This window comes from Girardinichthys multiradiatus, chromosome 20 (genome assembly GCF_021462225.1).
Source record: "Girardinichthys multiradiatus isolate DD_20200921_A chromosome 20, DD_fGirMul_XY1, whole genome shotgun sequence".
Taxonomy (NCBI): Eukaryota; Metazoa; Chordata; class Actinopteri; order Cyprinodontiformes; family Goodeidae; genus Girardinichthys; species Girardinichthys multiradiatus.
In genome coordinates, this window is record NC_061812.1 from 36,259,445 (window position 1) to 36,268,969 (window position 9,525).

General features: G+C 37.4%; 1 protein-coding gene across 5 annotated transcripts in view; it reads left to right on the forward strand.

Annotated features, from left to right (window-relative positions):
- Positions 1 to 8,912, forward strand: part of celf4 (CUGBP, Elav-like family member 4) — a 167,020-nt gene extending 158,108 nt beyond the window's left edge. For all 5 annotated transcript variants that reach the window (XM_047347446.1, XM_047347450.1, XM_047347448.1 and 2 more), the window contains exon 14: positions 3,017 to 8,912. The gene's annotated coding sequence lies outside the window, so the exon portion shown is untranslated. The remainder of the gene's footprint in view (positions 1 to 3,016) is intronic.
- The last annotated feature ends 613 nt before the right edge of the window (positions 8,913 to 9,525 follow it).

A 9,525-nucleotide genomic window follows, 5' to 3' on the forward strand; every position in this document is an offset into this window, starting at 1 on the left:
TCCAAGGGAGGAGGCATTTATTACCCCTCAGGCAAGTAATTGTGCCGTTCCTCTTTGTCTCCTCCCTTCATCTATGTGATGGAGGGTTCGGGCCGCGTCGTTCATTCACCACTGATGACTTCATTCAAGGGCAACTTATCACCCACTCACAAACCAGCTGAACCATTCCACACAGTGTCCTGGGGCAAATCACTGGCAAAATATTGCATTCTCATATGAGCTTGTCAAAGCATATATTGGGCACATGTTTTTGTTTTGTTTTGTATTGTTTTGTTTTACATATCTTAACAATCCATCCATCAATATTCTATAACCGCTTCTTCCATATTGGGTCGTGGGGGGGGCTGGTGCCTATCTCCGGCAGTCTACGGGCGAGAGGCAGTGTACACCTTGGACAATTCGCCAGATATATAAACAATTTAAAAGAAAATATCAATTTCTACAAATTACAACTGCCTCTGTCTACTCTCTCCCTGGGTACTCTGAGTATTTTACTGCACTATTGTCGTTGTTGGCCAAGAAACTTCAGAAAGGCAGGTGTACTTTAAGTATCCTGCCATCATACAGTCATGGGAATTAGAAGAAATAGACCTCAAGATTCAGTAGTTTGTAAAACCACCTTTAGCCACAGTAACTGTCAATAGACCTGATCAGTCTGTCACATTATTGTGGGAGAATTTTAGTCAGTTCACTGATATTTGTGAGCATTTGATTGTTTACAGCTATGTTAATGTCCCGTCACAATATTTTATTTATATTACGGTCTGAACTTTGACTGGGCCAGCAAAACTTCTTTTCAGCGATTCTGTTGGTTTGCTGCTATGTTTGGTATCTTTATCCTGTCAATGATCGAATTTCATCTGCTCAAAATGTGCTCATATTATCACCCTTCTACTACTAAAAGTTTGTTTGAGATGCTTGGGCTGATAAGCTGTTTTTGGTTTAAACTAAACATGCCGCTGCATGTTATGAGCAAACATCTCTGCTTTGACTTCATCTGTCCAAATGATTTGCTCCGAAGGTCTTTCCTTCATTCAGATCCAACTTTCAATTTTTTTTCTTTAAGACAGAAGATTTTTCCTGGCAACTCTGTCAAACAAGCCACACCAAGTCTTTTTCTTACTATACTGTCATGGAATTTGACATGCTAATAAAAAACCTTATAGTTGGAAATGGAGCTCCTGGGTTTTTTTGCATTTTTTTGAACATTGCCGGGTCAGACCTTGAGGTGAATTTGCTATTAAAGGTTTAGAATTGTGAATAATCTTTCCTATTGTACTGTAGATTTATGGACTTCAGAGTTTTTTTTAAATGGCCTTACACAGTGCCTTGCAAACGTATTCACCCACCTTGGCTTTTTAGCTATTTTGTCACAACCTGTAATTTAAATGTGTTTTAATCTTATTTTAGGTAATGGATCTGCAGAAAATGGTCTAAGTTGGTGAGTTAAAATGAGAAAAAAATATATAAAAAAAGAATAAAAAACCGAACAGACAATAAATTAGCAAGTGCATATGTATCCAACCCCTTTGGTGTGAAGCCCCTAAAAAGTGCTGGTGCAACCAATTACCTTTAAAAGTCACATAATTAGTGAAATGAAGTCAGCTGCCAAGAGAGGGCTGCCCACCAAAACTCACAGACCGGGCAAGAAGGGCATTAATCAGAGAAGCAGCACAAGACCAAATTAACCTTGAAGGAGGTGCAGAGTTCCACAGCAGGAGTATCTGTCCACAGGGCCACAATATGTCATACACTACATAGAGATGGGCTTTATGGAAGTGGCCAGAAAAAAGCCATTACTTAGTGGTAAAAATAAAAAGGTATGTTTTGAGTTTGCCAAAGGCATGTGGGTAGCTCCCCAAATGTATGGAGGAAGGTGCTCTGGTCAGATGAGACTAAAATTGAACTTTTCACCCACCAGGGAAAACACTATGTCTGGCGCAAACCCGACACATCCTATTACCAATGGGATGTATTGCCGATGTTTTTCAGCTGCAGGAGCTAGAAAACTGGTCCAAGTTGTGGGAAAGATGGATAGTGCTAAATACAGCCTGTGATTTGAGACTTGGACAAAGGTACACCTTCCAGCAGTACAATGGCCTGAAGCATACTGCTAAAGCAACACTCGAGTTGTTTAAGGGGAAACATTTAATGACTTTGGAATGGCTTAGTTAAAGTCCAGACTTCAATCTATTGAGAATCTATGGTTAGACTTGAAGATTGCTGTTCACAAGCGAAAACCATCCAACACGAAGGAACTGGAGCAGTTTTGCCTTGAGGAATGGGTAAAACTCCCATTGGCAAGATGTGGCAAGCTCATAGATTTATCCAAAGGAACTTTCAGCTGTAGTAGCTGCAAAAATAAATAGGACAGGTTATTTTGTCATCTTTGTTATTTGCTTCACATAAAAAAATTTAAATACATCTTTAAAATTGTAGGCATGTTTTGTTAATGGTATAAACTTTCAAACAGTCAATTTTAATTCCAGGTTGTGAGGCAACAAAACAAGGAAAATGCCAAGGGGGGTTGAATACTTTTGCAAGGCTCTGTAAACCCTTCCCAGATTCATGGACAGCAACAACTGCTCTTCTAAGGTCTTTCAGTGTCTTCCCTCCTTGGCATAACGCTAATACCTTCCTCTTTCCTCCTGACCAGCTGATGACCTTGCTGATCACTTAGTCATCAGTGTGTACTTAGTTTTCCCATGACTGTAGAATTCTGTGGTAATAAAGCAAGAACTTTCAAGGAACCTCTCAGGTACTTTCCTGGAATTTACCACGTTACAAATATGTTCCCTGAAAGTTCAGAGATAGTATCTTGTAAGTTTTATGAAAGTTTTGAATTGAATCACTAAGTTCCAGGAAATAATCCATCAAATTCCTGGAAAATATGGGACTTATTATGTAGTGCTACCTAATGTCTAATGTACCAAAAATCTGTAAGAAGACTTTGAATGAAAAAGATAGTACATTTTGTACATTTTTGTTGACAAAACCATTTTTCTGTGCTTTTCAGGATTTGTTGACCTGAATAACATGTTGACCACTTGCTACCCTCCGCTGAGTTCAAACTCAGCTTCTGGATCACAAAGGCTGCTTCAGAAAAAGAGAGAAGAGAGAGCGAATATTGACCAGGTCCAGGACACCTCCCTTTGGATGTACTAAAACATTTGAACTCAGAGAGCATTTCTGGTTAGCCCTGGGTACTCTTTTCCTCCTGCACACATATATACTCCTCCTCTACCTAAAAACCCTGCTTGGATGACAGCTACCTTTTCTGGGCCACAAACACTTTTACTTGAACGCTGAGAGAGAAAAAAGTAAAAGATTCTACATCAAACCTACTGATAATGACCAATTCCACTAAACTGAAAGGAAATATGGACGTCAAAAGTCCAACAGGAATTAAAAAAAAAAATTTGAATAGTGGATTGCCGTAGGAGATCCTTCTGAGAGATGGTTTGGGTTTTTTCAACAACTGACTTTTGATGATCAATTTCTAAGACTTCAAACAACTAGCTGCAAATTGTGAGAAAGAGAGAACTGAAGTAGGGATTGTGACATTTTCAGGACACAGATTTGGGATGGCCATCTTCAGCTCGGAGTGCCTGTCTGTTTCCAGGGAACACCATTGCCGAGGAGAGCCACAGCAACGGATTCCAGGGAGTCTTATCCGTCATTCCTTAGTTGTTTTAGGGACCAAAAGACCAAACGTTTTTATTGCTGAGGACTTGTAGCTCTAAAATACTTGGACCACTGCATCTCTTTCAGTCAGCGTCGCCTGCCTGGAGAGTTGCTCTTAAAACAAGTGTACATTTCGAATATAGACAAAACCTGTATATATACATAAATATTGCTGATATGCTTTTTTGAATACAGGCATAACTATTTCAGATGACCAAAAGGGGTCTCTCACTTCGCTAGTTTACAATTACGCAAAATATTTATTTTTGTTCCCCTTTTCATTTTTGTCTCGGGAGGGATGGCGAATGCATGGGAGGGGCTGCTCCGTGTCACAGCCTTATCTTTTTTAAATCGACATCCTAACCTCAAAGATAAAATAACATCCGAAACGTTTGAAATATATGAACTTGTTTATATTTGCAGTACATATATATGTATAACAAGCATTCAAGCAAATGTATTCATATATACAGTATATATGGATAATAGATATTAATCACAAATATATGTATTTATATGCACATATTTTATATATGTGTGACTGTACATAGAGCGGCTACTGACTATGTTGAGCTGTAATTTTTTTTGTAGATTTTAGCAGGAGTTTGAAGCATTGCTCTGCTTGGGAAGAACCACACATCTGGCAGCTCCCCAAAACTGCAGGCATTCCTATCTCTGATAACCTATATGCTGACACACAACATGTTACTAAAAAAAAAAAAAAAAAAGATCAGCGCCTGTGAGAAAACATATTTTCTGTAAATATTATCTGAAAAATGCAAAAAGCCACCTCTCAGTAGCAGGCTTTTAGAGAATCAGGCTAAAGAGGATTTTCTTTAGAAGAAAAGGACAATTATCTTCGACTCTATTCCAAAACATATCATGTGAGCTCACACACACGCACACATACACACACATATACACAAACTTCTCTTTGAAACTTGAACCAAAATCAATACATCTCAAAACCTTGGCTCTCTTTTGCATACAGTAAAGTGCATGTAGCGTATGGGCTGTCACCATGTCGAGGTGTGCCTTGTCACCTGAGAATCTGCCATCCAGCACTGTGCTCTGACAAAAAAACAAAAAAAACAAAAAGCAAAACAAAGACACACTAAGAACCTGAACACACATTTCTGCAAGCAGCCAATGCGCTATTATGATGTCAAAAATCCCAGGCAGATCCATATCATTTCTCAGCCATGTAGAGAGCTTTAGTGCATGTCAAGCAGAGCAAATTGTCCGATCACTGTTGGGTACACCTTTGTCTTTGGGGGAAAAAAAAAAACAAAAAAACAGAAACATGCATTTAGAGCTAAAGTAGACACGTGATTACTCTTTACAAAACATGGGCATTAGGTGACCTGTTGGCAGAGGTATTAACTATCAAAGCAGTGTGCAGGGATCCTGTAACTACCTTCCTCTGGTTGAAGCTGAAAAAAATAACAGGCATGGCTGAATGAGGGAATTGACTGAGCAGTACTTACAGCTATGACGTTATTGTAATGTTGATCAAGATGTTGGAAATCTACTTATACATAGCATTTAGCAGTTTATGAGCAAATCTCTGCTGGTTACATGAAGCATTTACTTTAAACTATGTCAAATTGCCTTATGACATGTTCCCATCCAATTAAATATAAATACTGCACCAGAACATGATTCTAGATAATCCTGGGAAAGATGTGTACAAAAAGCCTCAAAATGCATTGTTGTAATGGAGGCATTGTGACCCCTAAGATACCACTCTTCACTGCAGTTGTCTAACAGTAAGCCTTGGAGACTTTTTTTTTTTTACCTCCGTCAACACCCTCCTCACTGTGCATGTTGGCAAGATCCAGGTGCATCTCAGCAGATTACAATATCTTTGAAAAGTTCATTTCATTTTTTACAATATTCGGTTCAAAAAGTACACCTTGTAGATTTTATAAACACAGAATGACATTTCAAGCGTCAATTTTTGTTAATTTTGTTAAATATGTTTTACAGCTACTGAAAACCACTACATTTACTTTTAAAACAGAAATGTTGTTCATGTTAGGGCTGACAGCCTTATTGTTAGGTTTATGATTGTATAAAAACACACATGTAGCTAAAAATTTTGAATACAATTACAAAACAGAGTAAAACCCTTAATACGACAAACAATACAAAACAAAACAATAAAATGCAATACCATCAATTTGAATAAAAAAATAGAAAAAAAGAAAGTTTAGTGGAAGGAATAAATGAGGGAGCTACATATGTATAACTATATGAGTTTTTGAAATTAATTAATGAAACATAATAACTTTTAAATTATATTTCTAATTTAATGAGATGCACCTGTAAACTTGGATTTTCCTTCAGCCTTGTAAAGCATAGTTCCAGTAGTTGTTTTAAACTTCTAATTACTGTTCCAGAAAATATGTGCATGAGCAAGTTTAGGTGAGTATTTTCTTTTCTTTTGGGGCCATTTTCCCCAAGTATATGGATAATCAGAAATCTGTCTTACTTGAAAGGCATGTTTTCTTTTGTCTTAAAGGAATGTGAGAAATGAGCTATTTCACATTTTTTCTAACCCCAAGGAAACAGGAAGTCATGGAGTACCAATTAAAAGTCCTAAGTTAAAAGTAAAAAAACAAAAAACAATGAGGTTTCACTTACATTTATTTGTACAAGAACTATTAGGGGTGTAAGTAATTTTGTCACTTAATTTTTAATCGGATTTGCAGTCACAGATTATGGTACTGCAATAAAAGATGAATGCATTTTTTTTGCTTTTTACACATCTTTACCAGGGGTTGCAGTCAGGTATGGAGGGCCAGCGCTGGTCTGATAAGGCTATACTGAAACTGCAAAATGAAGGAACACCCTTTTACTCAATGCAACTGCTATTTCAATGAGGCTGACTTCATGGTTCTTCAGCATGAAGTTTCCTGTAGCATTCTACATAAATATGCTGTAAACTCCTACTTTACACTTCTAAAAGGTCAACAGACGTGGATTTATTGGACTCCCCTCAATACATATTGAGCTGGTGGAGAATACTTAATGAATATTTATAGATATGCATATTTATAAGGCTATATGACACTTTGGGAAGACAATGCTTCCCGTTATGTGCCGTTACCAGTTTTGCTATAAACTGCTCATTACGCCGGTTCCCCGGTGTCTGCGTCTAACCTTTTTTAGCTGTTTGAATAATTTAACATTTATCTTCCAAATCCAGCAAGGGTTTAAAAAAAAACCCGCACTACACATCCCGGGTTGTTTCTCTCTTCTTGTTGTTTTTTTTTTTTTTGTGCGGCACTTAATTTACTAAACCCGTCATTCATTGTAACCCAGATGATCAACACGATTGGGTGCATTGGAACAAACTGTCTCTATTTAACAATAACATCAAGAAAAATGTGGCTTAGCTTTTCTCGCTGATCGCCACGCCGTCTGTCCCTTTTTGGCTGCCCCACTGTTGCACTGAGAAACTTTATAAAAAACAGAGAGAAGTGTACACAGAGCTTGTCTGAGCAATCCATGTCTTTTACCCACGTTGTCATGTTGAGGGACGTAAGGACAGGTAAAGCAATCACATGAAGTATTACTCACCTTCATTTGCTCTGAGTCAAAGCTGCAAGTTTACAGGTTGGAAAAAAGATACAACAAACTGGTTCAACAACAACAAACAGAGCAGAAGTTTGAATATAAATATATATAAATATATACATAAACTGATGAATATACTGTAAATTATTTCCTTTTTTGCTCTGTTTTCCTTTGTACATAGGTTTGCATATTTTATAGGACTTTTACTTCTATCTACAAGGACTGGATAAAGTACTTTAAATACTTTAAATAAATATATATATATAAATATAAATATATGAATGAAAACACGAAAATGCTCATTAAAACCAGGTACAATAAAAAGGAAAAAAAAAACAGGCGCTAGGTTACGGTGATAACTGTAGGACTTGACCAAGGCATTTATCCAGAATACAGTCAGGGAGAGCATTGACCTCAGTTAGAGCTTAGACACACATTGACCTATTTTATAAAAAACGTTTAAAAAACATCAATGGGTTCTATTCATTTATTTCTTTAGATATTTGTTAAGAAGTCATGTCTGAGATATGCATGCTTTCACAGCATTATTTTTCTATGAGTTGGTACGTGACCAAATCTTTTTGTATATGACATGCACGGGCCACTGTCGTGGTCCACAGATGATCTTTGTTCCTGCCTGAGGGACCAAGCCTTCAGCAACTTCTTTGGTGACGAAGAAGAAACACTGAACAAACAAAAAAAGCTCCTATTGACCAAGTGATGTCAGAGACAGATTTTATTCATTTATCTATTTATTTAATTTATTGTGTTTATTTATTTGCGCTGTTTGATTCAAGATCCGAGCTCTGCTGTTGCCTCTAATCCTTGAAAGCGCTAATTTGCATCCCTCTGAATTTAACTTCTTCAAAGACTAATTTTTTTTTTCCCTGTCACTAATGAACTCTCAACAATGCAGTACTGCGCTAAAGCCTTATACATACTGTAACTATAGATTCATGCTGTTCTAAAAATCCCTTTAGTTAAGATTAATAAAAAGAAAATGGTACTTACAATTTCCTTCCACTGTAAAAGCTTTAATCATGTGGCAAAAGAAGCCCTTTCTTTTCAAACTAGTTACCTGCTTGGATATTTGATCAAAGAAAGAACATTTATTTGGTGCCAATACATTTTGAAATCAGAAAGACTGGTTCCTTGTTTGTCATTGATTACATGCATTCATTTTCCATGGTCTTGAAAACTTTCAGAGCTCTGATCTTGTTCAACCCATGTTTTCTGCCAAAAACAAAATTTAATGACTGCACTATTTCATCATAAAAGAGAGGAAAAATCCAGGTTTCTTTTATTTTCTTCTGTGCTATTATCAGTGTGATCTTATTTCTAAGGCTCAGTAGTGTTGCTAGAATCACATTTTACATCATGTGGTTTTAAAGTGTTCTGGAAATCTACTGTATTTCCCAAATTTCAGCACAGATGGAGGGCTGGAGAAATGAATGTTGCATATTAAAGCTTTGCCAGGTTCTTAATGAGCTGAGCTTCTGATTGGGCCGTGCGCTTTAGGCTCCTGCCCCTCCCCCTGTCTACCCAGACTGCACCATTCTCTGGTCCCCTGGACTCTTCTTTTTGTAATTTTAAATGAATGATGCGTCTCAGCTTAGCCCAATAATAAAGCACAGTCTAGAATAACATACTATGTGTGGTGTCATAATTGCTGAGAACTTATCAGTGCAATATCTGTTGTTTGTGGATACTATTCATGGGCTTCTTGCCATTTTCAAGGTACAGGAAGATTTTATGAGTTATGGCTTCAAAAGGGGAAACGTTTTCTGTCACACTTCTATGATTTAAAGTTGACTGGAAATGCCAAAGTTACTGGAGTTTTCTCCAGCTGCACATAGCATAGGGCAAGCAGTCAAGCCCTTTCCCCAACTGTTGCTGCATACCAGCAATCAGCTGGTACGCAGCAACTACTACCCTACCCTCCATCAAACTGGTACCAGTAGCAAACCGGAGTAATCCTAAATCCAGCTGAAAAACTAACCTAATGGTCAGAGTAGCACTCAGATGTTTTTTAATATTTTTTGCTTGAAAGGCTTCCCATTTTCCAGCACTGCTGGTACTGATTGGAGCTCAGTAAACACAGATAGTTGTTTAAAACAGTGTTAAGCTGGTGTTATTAGGACATCTTATTGTAGTTATACTGAAATACATAATGGGATTTGTATAATTAAAGTCTCTCTGCACAGCATTCCTCCACAAACACAAATCAGAGGCTGAAACATTGACTGGATAGGATGTTTA